Source organism: Amblyomma americanum, chromosome 3 (genome assembly GCF_052857255.1).
Source record: "Amblyomma americanum isolate KBUSLIRL-KWMA chromosome 3, ASM5285725v1, whole genome shotgun sequence".
NCBI lineage: Eukaryota > Metazoa > Arthropoda > Arachnida > Ixodida > Ixodidae > Amblyomma > Amblyomma americanum.
Genome location: NC_135499.1, coordinates 30741695 through 30767939, shown reverse-complemented (window position 1 = coordinate 30767939; position 26245 = coordinate 30741695).

Below are 26245 nucleotides of genomic sequence, written 5' to 3'. Positions count from 1 at the left end.
CGTGACGTGGAAGACTACAACGCCCTTTTCCTCGCTTTCTCCACCTGCCGACCACAAAGTGCGCTACAATGCGCACGTGAAAACAGCTACCGCATCGGGATGCCTTAGAAAAGACCGTTCACACAGTTCTTAGCGGGTGGGCATGGCGAAACCCGAGGGATCATGTCGGTCACCAAACAATTTGTGTTGCTTCCCCAGGTTTTGTTGCTTGCAAGTGTCGCTTCAAGGTACAAAGCAAGCTCATCGACAGTGCGCTTCTTGCGTGACGTGGAAGACTACCGCCCCCCTTTTCCTCGCCTTCTGCCATCTGCCGACCATGAATTGCGTTACGATGCGCACGTGAAATCAGCTACCGCATCGGAATGCCCTAGAAAAGACCGTTCACACAGCTGTTCGCCGGTGGGCACGGCGAAACCAGAGGGATCATGTCGGTCACCAAAAAATTTGTGTTGCTTCCCAGGTTTTGCTGCTCGCAAGCGTCGCTGCATCGTACAAAGCCCGCTCATCGACAGTGCTCTTCGGGCGTGACGTGGAAGTCTACCGCCCCCTGTTTCCTCCCCTTCTCTACCTGCCGACCACTAAGTGCGCTACGATGCGCACCTGAAATCAGCTACCGCATCGGAATGCACTAGAAAAGACCATTCACGCAGCTGTTCGCCGGTGGGCACGGCGATACCAGAGGGATGATGTCGGTCACAAACAATTTGTGTTGCTTCCCCAGGTTTTGCTGCTCGCAAGCGTCGCTTCATCGTACAAAGCCAGCTAATCGACTGTGCTCTTCGGGCATGACGTGGAAGACTACCGCCACCCTTTTCCTCGCTTTCTGCCATCTGCCGACCATGAAGTGCGCTACGATGCGCACGTGAAATCAGCTACCGCATGGGGGTGCCCTAGAAAAGACCGTTCACACAGCTGTTCGCCGGTGGGCACGGCGAAACCACAGGGATCATGTCGGTCACCAAACATTTTGTGTTGCTTCCCCAGGTTTTGCTGCTTGTAAGTGTCGCTTCATCCTAGAAAGCAAGCTCATCGACAGTGCGCTTTGAGCGTGACATGGAAGACTACCGCCCCCCTTTTCCTCGCCTTCTGCCACCTGCCGACCATAAAGTGCGCTGCGGAGCGCACGTGAAATCAGCTATCGCATCGGGATGCCCTAGAAAAGATCGTTCACACAGTTCTTCGTCGGTGGGCACGGCGAAACCAGAGGGATGATGTCGGTCACAAACAATTTGTGTTTCTTCCCCAGGTTTTGCTGCTTGCCGGCATCGCTTCATCGTAAAGCAAGCTCATCGACAGTGCTCTTCAGGCGTGACGTGGAAGGATACCACCCCCTTTTGCTCGCTTTCTCCAACTGCCAACCACAAACTGCGCTACGATGCGCACGTGAAAACAGCTACCGCATCGGGATGCCTTAGAACAGACCGTTCACACAGTTCTTCGCGGGTGGGCACGGCGAAACCCGAGGGATCATGTCGGTCACCAAACAATTTGTGTTGCTTCCCCAGGTTTTGTTGCTTGCAAGTGTCGCTTCATGGTACAAAGCAAGCTCATCGACAGTGCGCTTCGTGCGTGACATGGAAGACTACTGGCCCCCTTTTCCTCGCCTTCTGCCATCTGCCGACCATGAAGTGCGCTACGATGCGCACGTGAAATCAGCTACCGCATCGGGATGCCCTAGAAAAGACCGTTCACACAGCTGTTCGCCGGTGGGCACGGCGAAACCAGAGGGATCACGTCGGTCACCAAAACAAATTGTGTTTCTTTCCCAGGTTTTGCTGTTTGCCAGCATCGCTTCATCGTACAAAGCAAGCTCATCGACAGTGCTATTCAGGCGTGACGTGGAAGACTACCGCCCCCATTTTCCTCGGCTTCTGCCACCTGCCGACCATAAAGTGCGCTACGATGCGCACGTGAAATCAGCTACCGCATCGGGATGCCTTAGAAAAGACCATTCACACAGCTGTTCGCCGGTGGGCACGGCGAAACCAGAGGGATGATGTCGGTCACCAAACAATTTGTGTTGCTTCCTCAGGTTTTGCTGCTTGCAAGTGTTGCTTCATGGTGCAAAGCAAGCTCATCGACAGTGCGCTTCGTGCGTGACGTGGAAGACTACCGCCCCCCTTTTCCTCGCCTTCTGCCATCTGCCGACCATGAAGTGCGCTACGATGCGCACGTGAAATCAGCTACCGCATGGGGGTGCCCTAGAAAAGACCGTTCACACAGCTGTTCGCCGGTGGGCACGGCGAAACCAGAGGGATCATGTCGGTCACCAAAACAAATTGTGTTTCTATCCCAGGTTTTGCTGTTTGCCAGCATCGCTTCATCGTACAAAGCAAGCTCATCGACAGTGCTCTTCAGGCGTGACGTGGAAGACTACCGCCCCCATTTTCCTCGCCTTCTGCTACATGCCGACGATAAAGTGCGCTACGGAGCGCACGTGAAATCAGCTACGGCATCGGGATGCCCTAGAAAAGATCGTTCACACAGTTCTTCGTCGGTGGACACGGCGAAACCAGAGGGATCATGTCGGTCACCAAACAATTTGTGTTGTTTCCCCAGGGTTTGCTGCTTGTTAAGTGTCGCTTCATCCTAGAAAGCAAGCTCATCGACAGTGCTCTTTGAGCGTGACATGGAAGACTACCTACCTCCTTTTTCTCGCCTTCTGAAAGCTATCGACCTTAAAGTGCGCTACGATGCGCACGTGAAAGCAGCTATCGCATCGGGATGCCATAGAAAGGACCGTCAACACAGCTCTTCGCCGGTGGACGGTGGACGGTCCATACAGCTCTTCGTCGAAACGCGAGGGATCATGTCTTTCGTCAAACAATTTGTGTTGCTTCCCCAGGTTTGCTACTTGCAAGCGTCGCTTCATCGTACAAAGCCAGCTCATCGACAGTGCTCTTCGGACGTGACGTGGAAGACTACCGCCCCCTTTTCCTCGCCTTCTGCCACCTGCCGACCATAAAGTGCGCTACGATGCGCACGTGAAATCAGCTACCGCATCGCGATGCCCTGGAAAAGACTGTCCACACAGCTCTTCGCCGGTGGGCCCGGCGAAACCAGAGGGATCATGTCGGTCAGAAAACAATTTGTGTTTCTTCCCCAGGTTTTGCTGCTTGCCGGCATCGTTTCATCGTACAAAGCAAGCTCATCGACAGTGCTCTTCAGGCGTGACGTGGAAGACTACCGCCCCCTTTTCCTCGCTTTCTCCACCTGCCGACCACCATGTGTACTACGATGCGCACGTGAAATGACCTACCGCATCGGGATGCCTTAGAAAAGACCGTCCACGCAGCTGTTCGCCGGTGGGCACGGCGAAACACGAGGGATCATGTCTTTCATCAAACAATTTGTGTTGCTTCCCCAGGTTTGCTGCTTGCAAGCGTCGCTTCATCGCACAAAACCAGCTCATCGACAGTGCTATTCGGGCGTGACGTGGAAGACTACCGCCCCCTTTTCCTCGCCTTCTGCTACCTGCCGACCATAAAGTGCGCTACGGAGCGCACGTGAAATCAGCTACCGCATAGGGATGCCCTAGAAAAGACTGTCCACACAGTTCTTCGCCGGTGGGCACGGCGAAACCAGAGGGATCATGTCGGTCACCAAACAATTTGTGTTTCTTCCCCAGGTTTTGCTGCTTGCCGGCATCGCTTCAATGTACACAGCAAGCTCATTGACAGTGCTCTTCAGGCGTGACGTGGAAGACTACCGCCCCCTTTTCCTCGCTTTCTCCACCTGCCGACCACAAAGTGCGCTACGATGCGCACGTGAGAACAGCTACCGCATCGGGATGCCTTAGAAAAGACCGTTCACACTGCTGTTCGCCGGTGGGCACGGCGAAACCAGAGGGATGATGTCGGTCACCAAACAATTTGTGTTGCTTCCCCAGGTTTTGCTGCTTGCAAGCGTCGCTTCATCGTACAAAACCAGCTCATCGACTATGCTCTTCGGGCATGACGTGGAAGACTACCGCCCCCCTTTTCCTCGCCTTCTGCCATCTGCCGACCATGAAGTGTGCTACGATGCGCACGTGAAAGCAGCTATCGCATCAGGATGCCCTAGAAAAGACCATCCACACAGCTCTTCGCCGGTGGACGGTGGACGGTCCACACAGCTCTTCGCCGAAATCCGAGAGATCATGTCGGTCACCAAACAATTTGTGTTTCTTCCCAGGTTTTGCTGCCTGCAAGCGTCGTTTCATGGTACAAATCGAGCTCATCGACAGTGCTCTTTACGCGTGACATGGAAGACTACCGCCCTCTTTTCCTCGCCTTCTGCCATCTGCCGACCATGAAGTGCGCTACGATGCGCACGTGAAATCAGCTACCGCATCGGGATGCCCTAGAAAAGACCGTCCAAGCAGCTGTTTGCCGGTGGGCACGGCGAAACACGAGGGATCATGTCTTTCATCAAACAATTTGTGTTGCTTCCCCAGGTTTGCTGCTTGCAAGCGTCGCTTCATCGTACTAAGCCAGCTCATCGACAGTGCTCTTCGGGCGTGACGTGGAAGACTACCGCCCCCCTTTTCTTCGCCTTCTGCCACCTGCCGACCATAAAGTGCGCTACGATGCGCACTTGAAATCAGCTACGGCATCGGGATGCCCTAGAAAAGATCGTTCACACAGCTCTTCGTCGGTGGGCACGGCGAAACCAGAAGGATGATGTCGGTCACAAACAATTTGTGTTTCTTCCCCAGTTTTTGCTGCTTGCCGGCATCGCTTCATCGTACAAAGCAAGCTCATCGACAGTGCTCTTCAGGCGTGACGGGGAAGACTACCACGCCCTATTCCTTGCTTTCTCCACCTGCCGACCACAAAGTGCGCTACGATGCGCACGTGAAAACAGCTACCGCATCGGGATGCCTTAGAAAAGACCGTTCACACAGTTCTTCGCGGGTGGGCACGGCGAAACACGAGGGATCATGTCGGTCACCAAACAATTTGTGTAGCTTCCCCAGGTTTTGTTGCTTGCAAGTGTCGCTTCAAGGTACAAAGCAAGCTCATCGACAGTGCGCTTCGTGCGTGACGTGGAAGACTACCGCCCTCCTTTTCCTCGCCTTCTGCCATCTGCCGACCATTAAGTGCGCTACGATGCGCACGTGAAATCAGCTACCGCATAGGGATGCCCTAGAAAAGACCGTTCACACAGCTGTTCGCCGGTGGGCACGGCGAAAGCAGAGGGATCATTTCGGTCACCAAAAAATTTGTGTTGCTTCCCAGGTTTTGCTGCTCGCAAGCGTCGCTTCATCGTACAAAGCCAGCTCATCGACAGTGCTCTTCGGGCATGACGTGGAAGACTACCGCCCCCTGTTTCCTCGCCTTCTGCCACCTGCCGACCATAAAGTGCGCTACGATGCGCACGTGAAATCAGCTACCGCATCGGGATGCCCTAGAAAAGACCATTCCCACAGTTGTTCGCCGGTGGGCATGGCGAAACCAGAGGGATCATGTCGGTCACCAAAAAATTTGTGTTGCTTCCCAGGTTTTGCTGCTCGCAAGCGTCGCTTCATCGTACAAAGCCAGCTCATCGACAGTGCTCTTCGGGCGTGACGTGGAAGACTACCGCCCCCTTTTCCTCGCCTTCTGCTACCTGCCGACCATAAAGTGCGCTACGGAGCGCACGTGAAATCAGCTACGGCATCGGGATGCCCTAGAAAAGATCGTTCACACAGTTCTTTGTCGGTGGGCACGGCGAAACCAGAGGGATCATGTCGGTCACCAAACAATTTGTGTTGTTTCCCCAGGTTTTGCTGCTTGTAAGTGTCGCTTCATCCTAGAAAGCAAGCTCATCGACAGTGCTCTTTGAGCGTGACATGGAAGACTACCTACCTCCTTTTTCTCGCCTTCTGAAACCTATCGACCTTAAAGTGCGCTACGATGCGCACGTGAAAGCAGCTATCGAATCGGGATGCCATAGAAAAGACCGTCCACACAGCTCTTCGCCGGTGGACGGTGGACGGTCCATACAGCTCTTCGTCGAAACCCGAGGGATCATGTCTTTCATCAAACAATTTGTGTTGCTTCCCCAGGTTTGCTACTTGCAAGCGTCGCTTCATCGTACAAAGCCAGCTCATCGACAGTGCTCTTCGGGCGTGACGTGGAAGACTACCGCCCCCTTTTCCTCGCCTTCTGCCACCTGCCGACCATAAAGTGCGCTACGATGCGGACGTGAAATCAGCTACCGCATCGGGATGCCCTGGAAAAGACTGTCCACACAGCTCTTCGCCGGTGGGCCCGGCGAAACCAGAGGGATCATGTCGGTCAGAAAACAATTTGTGTTTCTTCCCCAGGTTTTGCTGCTTGCCGGCATCGCTTCATCGTACAAAGCAAGCTCATCGACAGTGCTCTTCAGGCGTTACGTGGAAGACTACCGCCCCCTTTTCCTCGCTTTCTCCACCTGCCGACCACAAAGTGTGCTACGATGCGCACGTGAAATAACCTACCGCATCGGGATGCCCTAGAAAAGACCGTCCACGCAGCTGTTCGCCGGTGGGCACGGCGAAACACGAGGGATCATGTCTTTCATCAAACAATTTGTGTTGCTTCCCCAGGTTTGCTGCTTGCAAGCGTCGCTTCATCGCACGAAACCAGCTCATCGACAGTGCTCTTCGGGCGTGACGTGGAAGACTACCGCCCCCTTTTCCTCGCCTTCTGCTACCTGCCGACCATAAAGTGCGCTACGGAGCGCACGTGAAATCAGCTACGGCATCGGGATGCCCTAGAAAAGATCGTTCACACAGTTCTTCGTCGGTGGGCACGGCGAAACCAGAGGGATCATGTCGGTCACCAAACAATTTGTGTTGTTTCCCCAGGTTTTGCTGCTTGTAAGTGTCGCTTCATCCTAGAAAGCAAGCTCATCGACTGTGCTCTTTGAGCGTGACATGGAAGACTACCTACCTCCTTTTTCTCGCCTTCTGAAACCTATCGACCTTAAAGTGCGCTACGATGCGGACGTGAAAGCAGCTATCGCATCGGGATACCATAGAAAAGACCGTCCACACAGCTCTTCGCCGGTGGACGGTGGACGGTCCATACAGCTCTTCGTCGAAACCCGAGGGATCATGTCTTTCATTAAACAATTTGTGTTGCTTCCCCAGGTTTGCTACTTGCAAGCGTCGCTTCATCGTACAAAGCCAGCTCATCGACAGTGCTCTTCGGGCGTGACGTGGAAGACTACCGCCCCCCTTTTCCTCGCCTTCTGCCACCTGCCGACCATAAAGTGCGCTACGATGCGCGCGTGAAATCAGCTACCGCATCGGGATGCCCTGGAAAAGACTGTCCACACAGCTCTTCGTCGGTGGGCACGGCGAAACCAGAGGGATCATGTCGGTCAGAAAACAATTTGTGTTTCTTCCCCAGGTTTTGCTGCTTGCCGGCATCGCTTCATCGTACAAAGCAAGCTCATCGACTGTGCTCTTCAGGCGTGACGTGGAAGACTACCGCCCCCTTTTCCTCGCTTTCTCCACCTGCTGACCACAAAGTGTGCTACGATGCGCACGTGAAATGACCTACCGCATCGGGATGCCCTAGAAAAGACCGTCCACGCAGCTGTTCGCCGGTGGGCACGGCGAAACACGAGGGATCATGTCTTTCATCAAACAATTTGTGTTGCTTCCCCAGTTTTGCTGCTTGCAAGCGTCGCTTCATCGTACAAAGCCAGCTCATTGACAGTGCTCTTCGGGCGTGACGTGGAAGCCTACCGCCCCCCTTTTCCTCGCCTTCTGCCATCTGCCGACCATGAAGTGCGTTACGATGCGCACGTGAAATCAGCTACGGCATCGGGATGCCCTAGAAAAGATCGTTCACACAGTTCTTCGTCGGTGGGCACGGCGAAACCAGAGGGATCATGTCGGTCACCAAACAATTTGTGTTGTTTCCCCAGGTTTTGCTGCTTGTAAGCGTCGCTTCATCGTACAAAGCCCGCTCATCGACAGTGCTCTTCGGGCGTGACGTTGAAGTCTACCGCCCCCTGTTTCCTCCCCTTCTCTACCTGCCGACCACTAAGTGCGCTACGATGCGCACCTGAAATCAGCTACCGCATCAGAATGCCCTAGAAAAGACCATTCACGCAGCTGTTCGCCGGTGGGCACGGCGAAACCAGAGGGATGATGTCGGTCACAAACAATTTGTGTTTCTTCCCCAGGTTTTGCTGCTTGCCGGCATCGCTTCATTGTACAAAGCAAGCTCATCGACAGTGCTCTTCAGGCGTGACGTGGAAGGTTACCACCCCCTTTTCCTCGCTTTCTCCAACTGCCAACCACAAACTGCGCTACAATGCGCACGTGAAAACAGCTACCGCATCGGGATGCCTTAGAAAAGACCGTTCACACAGTTCTTCGCGGGTGGGCCCGGCGAAACCCGAGGGATCATGTCGGTCACCAACCAATTTGTGTTGCTTCCCCAGGTTTTGTTGCTTGCAAGTGTCGCTTCATGGTACAAAGCAAGCTCATCGACAGTGCGCTTCGTGCGTGACATGGAAGACTACCGGCCCCCTTTTCCTCGCCTTCTGCCATCTGCCGACCATGAAGTGCGCTACGATGCGCACGTGAAATCAGCTACCGCATCGGGATGCCCTAGAAAAGACCGTTCACACAGCGGTTCGCCGGTGGGCACGGCGAAACCAGAGGGATCATGTCGGTCACCAAAACAAATTGTGTTTCTTTCCCAGGTTTTGCTGTTTGCCAGCATCGCTTCATCGTACAAAGCAAGCTCATCGACAGTGCTCTTCAGGCGTGACGTGGAAGACTACCTACCTCCTTTTTCTCGCCTTCTGAAACCTTTCGACCTTAAAGTGCGCTACGATGCGCACGTGAAAGCAGCTGTCGCATCGGGATGCCATAGAAAAGACCGTCCACACAGCTCTTCGCCGGTGGACGGTGGACGGTCCATACAGCTCTTCGTCGAAACCCGAGGGATCATGTCTTTCGTCAAACAATTTGTGTTGCTTCCCCAGGTTTGCTACTTGCAAGCGTCGCTTCATCGTACAAAGCCAGCTCATCGACAGTGCTCTTCGGGCGTGACGTGGAAGACTACCGCCCCCTTTTCCTCGCCTTCTGCCACCTGCCGACCATAAAGTGCGCTACGATGCGCACGTGAAATCAGCTACCGCATCGGGATGCCCTGGAAAAGACTGTCCACACAGCCCTTCGCCGGTTGGCACGGCGAAACCAGAGGGATCATGTCGGTCACCAAACAATTTGTGTTTCTTCCCCAGGTTTTGCTGCTTGCCGGCATCGCTTCAATGTACACAGCAAGCTCATTGACAGTGCTCTTCAGGCGTGACGTGGAAGACTACCGCCCCTTTTCCTCGCCTTCTGCTACCTGCCGACCATAAAGTGTGCTATGGAGCGCACGTGAAATCAGCTACCGCATCGGGATGCCCTAGAAAAGACTGTCCACACAGTTCTTCGCCGGTGGGCACGGCGAAACCAGAGGGATCATGTCGGTCACCAAACAATTTGTGTTTCTTCCCCAGGTTTTGCTGCTTGCCGGCATCGCTTCAATGTACACAGCAAGCTCATTGACTGTGCTCTTCAGGCGTGACGTGGAAGACTACCGCCCCCTTTTCCTCGCTTTCTCCACCTGCCGACCACAAAGTGCGCTACGATGCGCACGTGAGAACAGCTACCGCATCGGGATGCCTTAGAAAAGACCGTTCACACAGTTCTTCGCGGGTGGGCACGGCGAAACCCGAGGGATCATGTCGGTCACCAAACAATTTGTGTTGCTTCCACAGGTTTTGTTGCTTGTAAGTGTCGCTTCATGGTACAAAGCAAGCTCATCGACAGTGCGCTTCGTGCGTGACGTGGAAGACTACCGCCCCCTTTTCCTCGCCTTCTGCCATCTGCCGACCATGAAGTGCGCTACGATGCGCACGTGAAAGCAGCTATCGAATCAGGATGCCCTAGAAAAGACCGTCCAAGCAGCTGTTTGCCGGTGGGCACGGCGAAACACGAGGGATCATGTCTTTCATCAAACAATTTGTGTTGCTTCCCCAGGTTTGCTGCTTGCAAGCGTCGCTTCATCGTACTAAGCCAGCTCATCGACAGTGCTCTTCGGGCGTGACGTGGAAGACTACCGCCCCCCTTTTCCTCGCCTTCTGCCACCTGCCGACCATAAAGTGCGCTACAATGCGCACTTGAAATCAGCTACGGCATCGGGACGCCCTAGAAAAGATCGTTCACACAGTTCTTCGTCGGTGGGCACGGCGAAACCAGAAGGATGATGTCGGTCACAAACAATTTGTGTTTCTTCCCCAGTTTTTGCTGCTTGCCGGCATCGCTTCATCGTACAAAGCAAGCTCATCGACAGTGCTCTTCAGGCGTGACGGGGAGGACTACCACGCCCTATTCCTCGCTTTCTCCACCTGCCGACCACAAAGTGCGCTAGGATGCGCACGTGAAAACAGCTACCGCATCGGGATGCCTTAGAAAAGACCGTTCACAAAGTTCTTCGCGGGTGGGCACGGCGAAACACGAGGGATCATGTCGGTCACCAAACAATTTGTGTTGCTTCCCCAGGTTTTGTTGCTTGCAAGTGTCGCTTCAAGGTACAAAGCAAGCTCATCGACAGTGCGCTTCGTGCGTGACGTGGAAGACTACCGCCCTCCTTTTCCTCGCCTTCTGCCATCTGCCGACCATGAAGTGCGCTACGATGCGCACGTGAAATCAGCTACCGCATCGGGATGCCCTAGAAAAGACCGTTCACACAGCTGTTCGCCGGTGGGCACGGCGAAAGCAGAGGGATCATTTCGGTCACCAAAAAATTTGTGTTGCTTCCCAGGTTTTGCTGCTCGCAAGCGTCGCTTCATCGTACAAAGCCAGCTCATCGACAGTGCTCTTCGGGCGTGACGTGGAAGACTACCGCCCCCTGTTTCCTCGCCTTCTGCCACCTGCCGACCATAAAGTGCGCTACGATGCGCACGTGAAATCAGCTACCGCATCGGGATGCCCTAGAAAAGACTGTCCACACAGTTCTTCGCCGGTGGGCACGGCGAAACCAGAGGGATCATGTCGGTCACCAAAAAATTTGTGTTGCTTCCCAGGTTTTGCTGCTCGCAAGCGTCGCTTCATCGTACAAAGCCAGCTCATCGACAGTGCTCTTCGGGCGTGACGTGGAAGACTACCGCCGCTTTTTTCCTCTCCTTCTGCCACCTGCCGAAAACAAAGTGCGCTACGATGCGCGCGTGAAATCAACTACCGCATCGGGATGCCCTAGAAAAGACTGTCCACACAGCCCTTCGCCGGTGGGCACAGCGAAATCAGAGGGATCATGTCGGTCACCAAACAAATTGTGTTGCTTTCCCAGGTTTTGCTGCTTGCAAGTGTCACTTCATCGCACAAAGTAAGCTCATCGACAGTGCTCTTCAAACGTGACATGGAAGACTACCGCCTCCCTTTTCCTCGCTTTCTGCGATCTGCCGACCACAAAGTGCGCTATGATGCGCAAGTGAAATCAGCTACCGCATCGGGATGCCCTAGAAAAGACCGTCCACGCAGCTGTTCGCCGGTGGGCATGGCGAAACACGAGGGATCATGTCTTTCATCAAACAATTTGTGTTGCTTCCCCAGGTTTGCTGCTTGCAAGCGTCGCTTCATCGCACAAAACCAGCTTATCGACAGTGCTCTTCGGGCGTGACGTGGAAGACTACCGCCCCCTTTTCCTCGCCTTCTGCTACCTGCCGACCATAAAGTGCGCTGCGGAGCGCACGTGAAATCAGCTACGGCATCGGGATGCCCTAGAAAAGATTGTTCACACAGTTCTTCGTCGGTGGGCACGGCGAAACCAGAGGGATCATGTCGGTCACCAAACAATTTGTGTTTCTTCCCCAGGTTTTGCTGCTTGCCGGCATCGCTTCAACGTACACAGCAAGCTCATTGACAATGCTCTTCAGGCGTCACGTGGAAGACTACCGCCCCCTTTTCCTCGCTTTCTCCACCTGCCGACCACAAAGTGCGCTACGATGCGCACGTGATAACAGCTACCGCATCGGGATGCCTTAGAAAAGACCGTTCACACAGTTCTTCGCGGGTGGGCACGGCGAAACCCGAGGGATCATGTCGGTCACCAAACAATTTGTGTTGCTTCCCCAGGTTTTGTTGCTTGCAAGTGTCGCTTCATGGTACAAAGCAAGCTCATCGACAGTGCGCTTCGTGCGTGACGTGGAAGACTACCGCCCCCCTTTTCGTCGCCTTCTGCCATCTGCCGACCATGAAGTGCGCTACGATGCGCACGTGAAATCAGCTACCGCATCGGGGTGCCCTAGAAAAGACCGTTCACACAGCTGTTCGCCGGTGGGCACGGCGAAACTAGAGGGATCATGTCGGTCACCAAAACAAGTTGTGTTTCTTTCCCAGGTTTTGCTGTTTGCCAGCATCGCTTCATCGTACAAAGCAAGCTCATCGACAGTGCTCTTCAGGCGTGACGTGGAAGACTACCGCCCCCATTTTCCTCGCCTTCTGCCACCTGCCGACCATAAAGTGCGCTACGATGCGCACGTGAAATCAGCTACCGCATCGGGATGCCTTAGAAAAGACCATTCACACAGCTGTTCGCCGGTGGGCACGGCGAAACCAGTGGGATGATGTCGGTCACCAAACAATTTGTGTTGCTTCCCCAGGTTTTGCTGCTTGCATGCGTCGCTTCATCGTACAAAGCCAGCTCATCGACTATGCTCTTCGGGCATGACGTGGAAGACTACCGCCCCCCTTTTCCTCGCCTTCTGCCATCTGCCGACCATGAAGTGCGCGACGATGCGCACGTGAAAGCGGCTATCGCATCGGGATGCCCTAGAAAAGACCGTCCACACAGCTCTTCGCCGGTGGACGGTGGACGGTCCACACAGCTCTTCGCCGAAACCCGAGGGATTATTTCGGTCACCAAACAATTTGTGTTTCTTCCCCAGGTTTTGCTGCCTGCAAGCGTCGTTTCATGGTACAAAGCGAGCTCATCGACAGTGCTCTTTACCCGTGACATGGAAGACTACCGCCCCCTTTTCCTCGCCTTCTGCCATCTGCCGACCATGAAGTGCGCTACGATGCGCACGTGAAAACAGCTACCGCATCGGGATGCCTTAGAAAAGACCGTTCACCCAGTTCTTCGCTTGTGGGCACGGCGAAACCCGAGGGATCATTTCGGGCACCAAACAATTTGTGTTGCTTCCCTTGGTTTTGTTGCTTGCAAGTGTCGCTTCATGGTACAAAGCAAGCTCATCGACAGTGCGCTTCGAGCATGACGTGGAAGACTACCGCCCCCTTTTCCTCGCTTTCGCCACCTGCCGACCACAAAGTGTGCTACGATGCGCACGTGAAATGACCTACCGCATCGGGATGCCCTAGAAAAGACCGTCCACGCAGCTGTTCGCCGGTGGGCACGGCGAAACACGAGGGATCATGTCTTTCATAAAACAATTTGTGTTGCTTCCCCAGTTTTGCTGCTTGCAAGCGTCGCTTCATCGTACAAAGCCAGCTCATCGACAGTGCTCTTCGGGCGTGACGTGGAAGCCTACCGCCCCCCTTTTTCTCGCCTTCTGCCACCTGCCGACCATAAAGTGCGCTACGATGCGCACGTTAAATAAGATACGGCATCGGGATGCCCTAGCAAAGATCGTTCACACAGTTCTTCGTCGGTGGGCACGGCGAAACCAGAGGGATGATGTCGGTCACAAACAATTTGTGTTTCTTCCCCAGGTTTTGCTGCTCTCCGGCATCGCTTCATCGTACAAAGCCAGCTCATCGACAGTGCTCTTCAGGCGTGACGTGGAAGACTACCACCCCTTTTCCTCACTTTCTCCACCTGCCGACCTCAAAGTGCGCTACGATGCGCACGTGAAAACAGCTACCGCATCGGGATGCCTTAGAAAAGACCGTTCACCCAGTTCTTCGCGGGTGGGCACGGCGAAACCCGAGGGATCATGTCGGTCACCAAACAATTTGTGTTGCTTCCCCAGTTTTGCTGCTTGCAATCGTCGCTTCAACGTACAAAGCCAGCTCATCGACAGTGCGCTTCGTGCGTGATGTAGAAGACTACCGCCCCCTTTTCCTCGCCTTCTGCCATCGGCCGACCTCAAAGTGCGCTACGATGCGCACGTGAAAACAGCTACCGCATCGGGATGCCTTAGAAAAGACCGTTCACCCAGTTCTTCGCGGGTGGGCACGGCGAAACCCGAGGGATCATGTCGGTCACCAAACAATTTGTGTTGCTTCCCCAGTTTTGCTGCTTGCAATCGTCGCTTCAACGTACAAAGCCAGCTCATCGACAGTGCGCTTCGTGCGTGATGTAGAAGACTACCGCCCCCTTTTCCTCGCCTTCTGCCATCGGCCGACCATGAAGTGCGCTACGATGCGCACGTGAAATCAGCTACCGCATCGGGATGCCCTAGAAAAGACCGTTCACACAGCTGTTCGCCGGTGGGCACGGCGAAACCAGAGGGATCATGTCGGTCACCAAAAAATTTGTGTTGCTTCCCAGGTTTTGCTGCTCGCAAGCGTCGCTTCATCGTACAAAGCCAGCTCATCGACAGTGCCCTTCGGGCGTGACGTGGAAGACTACCGCCCCCCTTTTCCTCGCCTTCTGCCACCTGCCGACAATGAATTGCACTACGATGCGCACGTGAAATCAGCTACCGCATCGGGATGCCGTAGAAAAGACCGTTCACACACTTCTTCGCGGGTGGGCACGGCGAAACCCGAGGGATCATGTGGGTCACCAAACAATTTGTGTTGCTTCCCCAGGTATTGCTGCTTGTAAGTGTCGCTTCATCGTAGAATGCAAGCTCATCGACAGTGCTCTTTGAGCGAGACATGGAAGACTACCTACCTCTTTTTTCTCGCCTTCCGAAACCTATCGACCTTAAAGTGCACTACGATGCGCACGTGAAAGCAGCTATCGCATCGGGATGCCCTAGAAAAGACTGTCCGCACAGCCCTTCGCCGGTGGGCACAGCGAAATCAGAGGGATTATGTCGGTCACCAAACAAATTGTGTTGCTTTCCCAGGTTTTGCTGCTTGCAAGCGCCGCTTCATGGTACAAAGCAAGCTCATCGACAGTGCGCTTCGTGCGTGACGTGGAAGACTACCGCCCCCTTTTCCTCGCCTTCTGCCACCTGCCGACCACAAAGTGCGCTACGATGCGCACGTGAAATCAACTACCGCATCGGGATGCCCTAGAATGGACTGTCCACACAGCCCTTCGCCGGTGGGCACGGCGAAACCAGAGGGATCATGTCGGTCACCAAACAATTTGTGTTGCTTCGCCATGTTTTACTGCTTGCAAGCGCCGCTTCATGATACAAAGCAAGCTCATCGACAGTGCTCTTCGGGCGTGACGTGGAAGACTACCGCCCCCTGTTTCCTCGCCTTCTGCCACCTGCCGACCACAAAGTGCGTTACGATGCGCACGTGAAATCAGCTACCCCATCGGGATGCCCTAGAAAAGACCGTCCACAACATTTCGTCGCCAGTGGGCATGGCGAAACGAGGGGGATCATGTTGGTAACCATAGAAAGTGTGTTTCTTCCCCAGGTTTGCTGTTTGCCAGCATCGCTTCATCGTACAAAGCAAGCTCATTGACAGTGCTCTTCTGGCGTGACGTGGAAGACTACCGCCTCCATTTTCTTCGCCTTCTGCCACCTGCCGACCATAAAGTACGCTACGATGCGCACGTGAAATCAGGTACCGCATCGGGAGTCCCTAGAAAAGACCATTCACGCAGCTGTTCGCCGGTGGGCACGGCGATACCAGAGGGATGATGTCGGTCACAAACAATTTGTGTTGCTTCCCCAGGTTTCCGGCATCGCTTCATCGTACAAAGCAAGCTCATCGACAGTGCTCTTCAGGCGTGACGTGGAAGACTACCACCCCCTTTTCCTCGATTTCTCCAACTGCCAACCACAAACTGCGCTACGATGCGCACGTGAAAACAGCTACCGCATCGGGATGCCTTAGAAAAGACCGTTCACACAGTTCTTCGCGGGTGGGCACGGCGAAACCCGAGGGATCATGTCGGTCACCAAACAATTTGTGTTGCTTCCCCAGGTTTTGCTGCTTGTAAGCGTCGCTTCATCGTAGAAAGCAAGCTCATCGACAGTGCTCTTTGAGCGTTTCATGGAAGACTACCGACCTCCTTTTTCTCGCCTTCTGAAACCTATCGACCTTAAAGTGCGCTACGATGCGACGTGAAATCAGCTATCGCATCGGGATGCCCTAGAAAAGACCGTCCACACAGCTCTTCGCCGGTGGACGGTGGACGGTCCAGACAGCTCTTCGCCGAAACCCGTGGGATCATGTCGGTCACCAAACAAATTGTGTTGCTTTCCCAGGTTTTGCTGCTTGCAAGCGTCGCTTCATCGCACAAAGCAAGCTCATCGACAGTGCTCTTCACGGGTGACATGGAAGACTACCGCCCCCCTTTTCCTCGCTTTCTGCCATCTGCCGACCACAAAGTGCGCTATGATGCGCAAGTGAAATCAGCTACCGCATCGGGATGCCCTAGAAAAGACCGTCCACGCAGCTGTTCGCCGGTGGGCACGGCGAAACACGAGGGATCATGTCTTTCATCAAACAATTTGTGTTGCTTCCCCTGGTTTGCTGCTTGCAAGCGTCGCTTCATCGTACAAAGCCAGCTCATCGACAGTGCTCTTCGGGCGTGACGTTGAAGACTACCGCCCCCTTTTCCTCGCCTTCTGCCACCTGCCGACCATAAAGTGCGCTACCAAGCGCACGTGAAATCAGCTACGGCATCGGCATGCCCTAGAAAATATCGTTCACACAGTTCTTCGTCGGTGGGCACGGCGAAACCAGAGGGATCATGTCGGTCACCAAACATTTTGTGTTGCTTCCCCAGGTTTTGCTGCTTGTAAGTGTCGCTTCATCCTAGAAAGCAAGCTCATCGACAGTGCTCTTTGAGCGTGACATGGAAGACTACCTACCTCCTTTTTCTCGCCTTCTGAAACCTATCGATCTTAAAGTGCGCTACGATGCGCACGTGAAAGCAGCTATCGCATCGGGATGCCCTAGAAAAGAGCGTCCACACAGCTCTTCGCCGGTGGACGGTGGACGGTCCACACAGCTCTTCGCCGAAACCCGAGGGATCATGTCTTTCATCAAACAATTTGTGTTGCTTCCCCAGGTTTGCTGCTTGCAAGCGTCGCTTCATCGTACAAAGGCAGCTCATCGACTGTGCTCTTCGGGCGTGACGTGGAAGACTACCGCCCCCTGTTTCTTCGCCTTCTGCCACCTGCCGACCATAAAGTGCGCTACGATGCGCACGTGAAATCAGCTACCGCATCGGGATGCCTTAGGAAAGACCGTTCACACAGTTCTTCGCGGGTGGGCACGGCGAAACCCGAGGGAGCATGTCGGTCACCAAACAATTTGTGTTGCTTCCCCAGGTTTTGTTGCTTGCAAGTGTCGCTTCATGGTACTAAGCAGCTCATCGACAGTGCGCTTCGTGCGTGACGTGGAAAACTACCGCCCCCCTTTTCCTGCCCTTCTGCCATCTGCCGACCATGAAGTGCGCTACGATGCGCACGTGAAATCAGCTACCGCATCGGGATGCCCTAGAAAAGACCGTTCACACAGCTGTTCGCCGGTGGGCACGGCGAAACCAGAGGGATCATGTCGGTCACCAAAAAATTAGTGTTGCTTCCCAGGTTTTGCTGCTCGCATGAGTCGTTTCATCGTACAAATCCAGCTCATCGACAGTGCTCTTCGGGCGTGACGTGGAAGACTACCGCCGCCCTTTTCCTCGCCTTCTGCCACCTGCCGACCACAATGTGCGCTACGATGCGCACGTGAAATCAACTACCGCATCGGGATGCCCTAGAAAAGACTGTACACACAGCCCTTCGCCGGTGGGCACAGCGAAATCAGAGGGATCATGTCGGTCACCAAACAAATTGTGTTGCTTTCCCAGGTTTTGCTGCTTGCAAGCGTCGCTTCATCGCACAAAGCAAGCTCATCGACAGTGCTCTTCACGCGTGACATGGAAGACTACCGACCCCCTTTTCCTCGCTTTCTGCCATCCGCCGACCACAAAGTGCGCTATGATGCGCAAGTGAAATCAGCTACCGCATTGGGATGCCCTAGAAAAGACCGTCCACCCAGCTCTTCGCCGGTGGGCACGGCGAAACACGAGGGATCATGTCTTTCATCAAACAATTTGTGTGTCTTCCCCAGGTTTGCTGCTTGCAAGCGTCGTTTCATGGTCAAAGCGAGCTCATCGACAGTGCTCTTCGGTCGTGACGTGGAAGACTACCGCCCCGTTTTCCTCGCCTTCTCTACCTGCCGACCACAAAGTGCGCTACGATGCGCACGTGAAATCAGCTACCGCATCGGAATGCCCTAGAAAAGATCATTCACACAGTTCTTCGTCGGTGGGCACGGCGAAACCAGAGGGATCATGTCGGTCACCAAACAGTTTGTGTTGCTTCCCCAGGTTTTGTTGCTTGCAAGTGTCGCTACATGGTACAAAGCAAGCTCATCGACAGTGCGCTTCGTGCGTGACGTGGAAGACTACCGCCCCCCTTTTCCTGCCCTTCTGCCATCTGCCGACCATGAAGTGCGCTACGATGCGCACGTGAAATCAGCTACCGCATCGGGATGCCCTAGAAAAGACCGTTCACACAGTTGTTCGCCGGTGGGCACGGTGAAACCAGAGGGATCATGTCGGTCACCAAAAAATTTGTGTTGCTTCCCAGGTTTTGCTGCTCGCATGCGTCGCTTCATCGTACAAAGCCAGCTCATCGACAGTGCTCTTCGGGCGTGACGTGGAAGACTACCGCCCCCTTTTCCTCGCCTTCTCTACCTGCCGACCACAAAGTGCGCTACGATGCGCACCTGAAATCAGCTACCGCATCAGAATGCCCTAGAAAAGACTGTCCACAACATTTCGTCGCCAGTGGGCACGGCGAAACCAGGGGGATCATGTTGGTAACCAAACAAAATTGTGTTTCTTTCCCAGGTTTTGCTGTTTGCCAGCATAGCTTCATCGTACAAAGCAAGCTCATCGACAGTGCTCTTCAGGCGTGACGTGGAAGACTACCACCCCCATTTTCCTCGCCTTCTGCCACCTGCCGACCACAATGTGCGCTACGATGCGCACGTGAAATCAACTACCGCATCGAGATGCCCTAGAAAAGACCGTTCACACAGCTGTTCGCCGGTGGGCACGGCGAAACCAGACGGATGATGTCGGTCACCAAACAATTTGTGTTGCTTCCCGAGGTTTTGCTGCTTGCAAGCGTCGCTTCATCATACAAAGCCAGCTCATCGACAGTGCTCTTCGGGCGTGACGTGGAAGTCTACCCTCTCCTTTTTCACGGCCTTCTGCAACCTGCCGACCATAAATTGCGCCAGGATGCGCACGTGGAATCAACTACCGCATCGGGATGCCCTCGAAAAGACTGTCCACACAGCCCTTCGCCGGTGGGCACAGCGAAATCAGAGGGATCATGTCGGTCACCAAACAAATTGTGTTCCTGTCCCAGGTTTTGCTGCTCGCAAGCGTCGCTTCATCTTACAAAGCCAGCTCATCGACAGTGCTCTTCACGCGTGACATGGAAGACTACCGCCCCCTTTTCCTCGCCTTCTGCCATCTACCGACCACAAAGTGCGCTATGATGCGCAAGTGAAATCAGCTACCGCATCGGGATGCCCTAGAAACGACCGTCCTCGCATCTGTTCGCCGGTGGGCACGACGAAACACGAGGGATCATGTCTTTCATCAAACATTTTGTGTTGCTTTCCCAGGTTTGCTGCTTGCAAGCGTCGCTTCATCGTACAAAGCCAGCTCACCGGCAGTGCTCTTCGGGCGTGACGTGGAAGACTACCGCCCCCCTTTTCCTCGCCTTCTGCCACCTGCCGACCATAAAGTGCGCTACGATGCGCACGTGAAATCAGCTACGGCATCAAGATGCCCTAGAAAAGATCGTTCACACAGTTCTTCGGCGGTGGGCACGGCGAAACCAGAGGGATGATGTCGGTCACAAACAATTTGTGTTGCTTCCCCAGGTTTAGCTGCTTGCAAGCGCCGCTTCATGGTACAAAGCAAGCTCATCGACAGTGCTCTTCGGGCGTGACGTGGAAGACTACCGTCCCCTTTTTCCTCGCCTCCTGCCACCTGCCGAAAATAAATTGCGCTACGATGCGCACGAGAAATCAGCTACCGCATCGGGATGCCGTAGAAAAGACCGTTCACACAGTTCTTCGCGGGTGGGCACGGCGAAACCCGAGGGATCATGTCGGTCACCAAACAATTTGTGCTGCTTCCTCAGGTTTTGCTGCTTGTAAGTGTCGCTTCATCGTAGAATGCAAGCTCATCGACAGTGCTCTTTGAGCGTGACATGGAAGACTACCTACCTCCTTTTTCTCGCCTTCAGAAACCTATCGACCTTAAAGTGTGCTACGATGCGCACGTGAAAGCAGCTATCGCATCGGGATGCCCTAGAAAAAACCGTCCACACAGCTCTTCGCCGGTGGTCGGTGGACGGTCCACACAGTTTTTCTCCGAAACCCGAGGGATCATGTCGGTCACCAAACAATTTGTGTTTCTTCCCCAGGTTTTGCTGCCTGCAAGCGTCGTTTCATGGTTCAAAGCGAGGTCATCGACAGTGCTCTTCGGTCGTGACGTGGAAGACTACCACCCCCCTTTTCCTCGCTTTCTGCCACCTGCCGACCATAAAGTGCGCTACGATGCGCACGTGAAATCAGCTACGGCATCGGGATGCCCTAGAAAAGATCGTTCACACAGTTCTTCTTCGGTGGGCACGGCGAAACCAGAGGAATGATGTCGGTCACAAACAATTTGTGTTGCTTCCCCAGGATTGCTGCTTACAAGCGTAGCTTCATCGTACAAAGCCAGCTCATCGACAGTGCTCTTCGGGCGTGACGTGGAAGACTACCGCCCCATGTTTCCTCGCCTTCTGCCACCTGCCGACCATAAAGTGCGCTACGATGCGCACGTGAAATCAGCTACCGCATCGGGATGCCCTAGAAAAGACTGTCCACACAGCTCTTCGCCGGTGGGCACGGCGAAACCAGAGGGATCATATCGGTCACCAAACAATTTGTGTTTCTTCCCCAGGTTTTGCTGCTTGCCGGCATCGCTTCATCGTACAAAGCAAGCTCATCGACAGTGCTCTTCAGGCGTAACGTGGAAGACTACCGCCCCCTTTTCCTCGCTTTCTGCACCTGCCGAACACAAAGTGCGCTACGATGCGCACGTGAAATCAGCTACCGCATCGGGATGCCTTAGAAAAGACCGTTCACAAAGTTCTTCGCGGGTGGGCGCGGCGAAACCCGAGGGGTCATGTCGGTCACCAAACAATTTGTGTTGCTTCCCCAGGTTTTATTGCTTGCAAGTGTCGCTTCATGGTACAAAGCAAGCTCATCGACAGTGCGCTTCGTGCGTGACGTGGAATACTACAGCCCCCCTTTTCCTCGCCTTCTGCCATCTGCCGACCATGAAGTGCGCTACGATGCGCACGTGAAATCAGCTACCGCATCGGGATGCCCTAGAAAAGACCATTCACACAGCTGTTCGCCAGTGGGCACGGCGAAACCAGGGGGATCATGTTGGTAACCAAACAATTTGTGTTTCTTCCCCAGGTTTTGCTGCTTGCGAGCGTCGCTTCATCGTACAAAGCAAGCTCATCGACAGTGCTCTTCAGGCGTGACGTGGAAGACTACCACCCCATTTTCCTCGCCTTCTGCCACCTGCCGGCCATAAAGTGCGCTACGATGCGCACTTGAAATCAGCTACCGCATCGGGATGCCCTAGAAAAGATCATTCACACAGCTGTTCGCCGGTGGGCACGGCGAAACCAGAGGGATGATGTCGGTCACCAAACAATTTGTGTTGCTTCCCCAGGTTTTGCTGCTTGCAAGCTCTGCTTCATGGTACAAAGCAAGCTCATCGACAGTGCTCTTCACGCGTGACATGGAAGACTACCGCCCCCCTTTTCCTCGCCTTCTGCCATCTGCCGACCACAAAGTGCCCTACGATGCGCACGTGAAAATAGCTACCCCATTGGGATGCCCTAGAAAAGACCGTCCACAACAGTTCGTCGCCGGTGGGCACGGCGAAACCAGGGGGATCATGTTGGTAACCAAACAATTTGTGTTTCTTCCCCAGGTTTTGCTGCTTGCGAGCGTCGCTTCATCGTACAAAGCAAGCTCATCGACAGTGCTCTCCAGGCGTGACGTGGAAGACTACCGCCCCCATTTTCCTCGCCTTCCGCCACCTGCCGACCATAAAGTGCGCTACGATGCGCACGTGAAATCAGCTACCGCATCGGGATGCCCTAGAAAAGACCGTCCACATTATTTCGTCGCCAGTGGGCACGGCGAAACCAGGGGGATCATGTTGGTAACCAAACAAATTGTGTTTCTTCCCCAGGTTTTGCTGTTTGCCAGCATCGCTTCATCGTACAAAGCAAGCTCATCGACAGTGCTCTTCAGGCGTGACGTGGAAGACTACCGCCCCCATTTTCCTCGCCTTCTGCCACCTGCCGACCATAAAGTGCGCTATGATGCGCACGTGAAATCAGCTACCGCATCGGGATGCCCTAGAAAAGACCATTCACACAGCTGTTCGCCGGTGGGCACGGCAAAACCAGAGGGACGATGTCGGTCACCAAACAATTTGTGTTGCTTCCCCATGTTTTGCTGCTTGTAAGTGTCGCTTCATCGTAGAAAGCAAGCTCACCGACAGTGCTCTTTGAACGTGACATGGAAGACTACCTACCCCCTTTTTCTCGCCGTCTGAAACCTATCGACCTTAAAGTGCGCTACGATGCGCACGTGAAATCAGTTATCGCAGCGGGATGCCCTAGAAAAGACCGTCCACAAAGCTCTTCGCCGGTGGACGGTGGACGGTCTACACAGCTCTTCGCCGAAACCCGAGGGATCATGTCTGTCAAAAAACAATTTGTGTTTCTTCCCCATGTTTCGCTGCCTGCAAGCGTCGCTTCATCGTACAAAGCCAGCTCATCGACAGTGCGCTTCGTGCGTCACATGGAAGACTAACGCCCCCCTTTTCCTCGCCTTCTGCCATCTGCCGGCCACAAAGTGCGCTACGATGCGCACGTGAAATCAGCTACCCCATCGGGATGCCCTAGAAAAGATCGTTCACACAGTTCTTCGTCGGTGGGCACGGCGAAACCAGAGGGATGATGTCGGTCACAAACAATTTGTGTTTCTTCCCCAGGTTTTGCTGCTTGCCGGCATCGCTTCATCGTACAAAGCAAGCTCATCGACAGTGCTCTTCAGGCGTGACGTGGAAGGATACCACCCCCTTTTCCTCGCTTTCTCCAACTGAAAACCACAAACTGCGCTACGATGCGCACGTGAAAACAGCTACCGCATCGGGATGCCTTAGAAAAGACCGTTCACACAGTTCTTCGCGGGTGGGCACGGCGAAACCCGAGGGATCATGTCGGTCACCAAACAATTTGTGTTGCTTGCCCAGGTTTTGTTGCTTGCAAGTGTCCCTTCATGGTACAAAGCAAGCTCATCGACAGTGCGCTTCGTGCGTGACATGGAAGACTACCGGCCCCCTTTTCCTCGCCTTCTGCCATCTGCCGACCATGAAGTGCGCTACGATGCGCACGTGAAATCAGTTATCGCAGCGGGATGCCCTAGAAAAGACCGTCCACACAGCTCTTCGCCGGTGGACGGTGGACGGTCTACACAGCTCTTCGCCGAAACCCGAGGGATCATGTCTGTCAAAAAACAATTTGTGTTTCTTCCCCATGTTTCGCTGCCTGCAAGCGTCGCTTCATCGTACAAAGCCAGCTCATCGACAGTGCGCTTCGTGCGTCACATGGAAGACTAACGCCCCCCTTTTCCTCGCCTTCTGCCATCTGCCGGCCACAAAGTGCGCTACGATGCGCATGTGAAATCAGCTACCCCATCGGGATGCCCTAGAAAAGATCGTTCACACAGTTCTTCGTCGGTGGGCACGGCGAAACCAGAGGGATCATGTCGGTCAGAAAACAATTTGTGTTTCTTCCCCAGGTTTTGCTGCTTGCCGGCATCGCTTCAACGTACACAGCAAGCTCATTGACAGTGCTCTTCAGGCGTGACGTGGAAGACTACCGCCCCCTTTTCCTCGCTTTCTCCAGCTGCCGACCACAAAGTGCGCTACGATGCGCACGTGAAATCAGCTACCGCATCGGGATGCCTTAGAAAAGACCGTTCACAAAGTTCTTCGCGGGTGGGCGCGGCGAAACCCGAGGGATCATGTCGGTCAACAAACAATTTGTGTTGCTTCCCCAGGTTTTGTTGCTTGCAAGTGTCGCTTCATGGTACAAAGCAAGCTCATCGACAGTGCGCTTCGTGCGTGACGTGGAATACTACAGCCCCCCTTTTCCTCGCCTTCTGCCATCTGCCGACCATGAAGTGCGCTACGATGCGCACGTGAAATCAGCTACCGCATCGGGATGCCCTAGAAAAGACCATTCACACAGCTGTTCGCCAGTGGGCACGGCGAAACCAGGGGGATCATGTTGGTAACCAAACAATTTGTGTTTCTCCCAGGTTTTGCTGCTTGCGAGCGTCGCTTCATCGTACAAAGCAAGCTCATCGACAGTGCTCTTCAGGCGTGACGTGGAAGACTACCACCCCATTTTCCTCGCCTTCTGCCACCTGCCGACCATAAAGTGCGCTACGATGCGCACGTGAAATCAGCTACCGCATCGGGATGCCCTAGAAAAGATCATTCACACAGCTGTTCGCCGGTGGGCACGGCGAAACCAGAGGGATGATGTCGGTCACCAAACAATTTGTGTTGCTTCCCCAGGTTTTGCTGCTTGCAAGCTCTGCTTCATGGTACAAAGCAAGCTCATCGACAGTGCTCTTCACGCGTGACATGGAAGACTACCGCCCCCCTTTTCCTCGCCTTCTGCCATCTGCCGACCACAAAGTGCCCTACGATGCGCACGTGAAAATAGCTACCCCATTGGGATGCCCTAGAAAAGACCGTCCACAACAGTTCGTCGCCGGTGGGCACGGCGAAACCAGGGGGATCATGTTGGTAACCAAACAATTTGTGTTTCTTCCCCAGGTTTTGCTGCTTGCGAGCGTCGCTTCATCGTACAAAGCAAGCTCATCGACAGTGCTCTTCAGGCGTGACGTGGAAGACTACCGCCCCCATTTTCCTCGCCTTCCGCCACCTGCCGACCATAAAGTGCGCTACGATGCGCACGTGAAATCAGCTACCGCATCGGGATGCCCTAGAAAAGACCGTCCACATTATTTCGTCGCCAGTGGGCACGGCGAAACCAGGGGGATCATGTTGGTAACCAAACAAATTGTGTTTCTTCCCCAGGTTTTTGCTGTTTGCCAGCATCGCTTCATCGTACAAAGCAAGCTCATCGACAGTGCTCTTCAGGAGTGACGTGGAAGACTACCGCCCCCATTTTCCTCGCCTTCTGCCACCTGCCGACCATAAAGTGCGCTACGATGCGCACGTGAAATCAGCTACCGCATCGGGATGCCCTAGAAAAGACCATTCACACAGCTGTTCGCCGGTGGGCACGGCAAAACCAGAGGGACGATGTTGGTCACCAAACAATTTGTGTTGCTTCCCCATGTTTTGCTGCTTGTAAGTGTCGCTTCATCGTAGAAAGCAAGCTCACCGACAGTGCTCTTTGAACGTGACATGGAAGACTACCTACCCCCTTTTTCTCGCCGTCTGAAACCTATCGACCTTAAAGTGCGCTACGATGCGCACGTGAAATCAGTTATCGCAGCGGGATGCCCTAGAAAAGACCGTCCACAAAGCTCTTCGCCGGTGGACGGTGGACGGTCTACACAGCTCTTCGCCGAAACCCGAGGGATCATGTCTGTCAAAAAACAATTTGTGTTTCTTCCCCATGTTTCGCTGCTGCAAGCGTCGCTTCATCGTACAAAGCCAGCTCATCGACAGTGCGCTTCGTGCGTCACATGGAAGACTAACGCCCCCCTTTTCCTCGCCTTCTGCCATCTGCCGGCCACAAAGTGCGCTACGATGCGCACGTGAAATCAGCTACCCCATCGGGATGCCCTAGAAAAGATCGTTCACACAGTTCTTCGTCGGTGGGCACGGCGAAACCAGAGGGATGATGTCGGTCACAAACAATTTGTGTTTCTTCCCCAGGTTTTGCTGCTTGCCGGCATCGCTTCATCGTACAAAGCAAGCTCATCGACAGTGCTCTTCAGGCGTGACGTGGAAGGATACCACCCCCTTTTCCTCGCTTTCTCCAACTG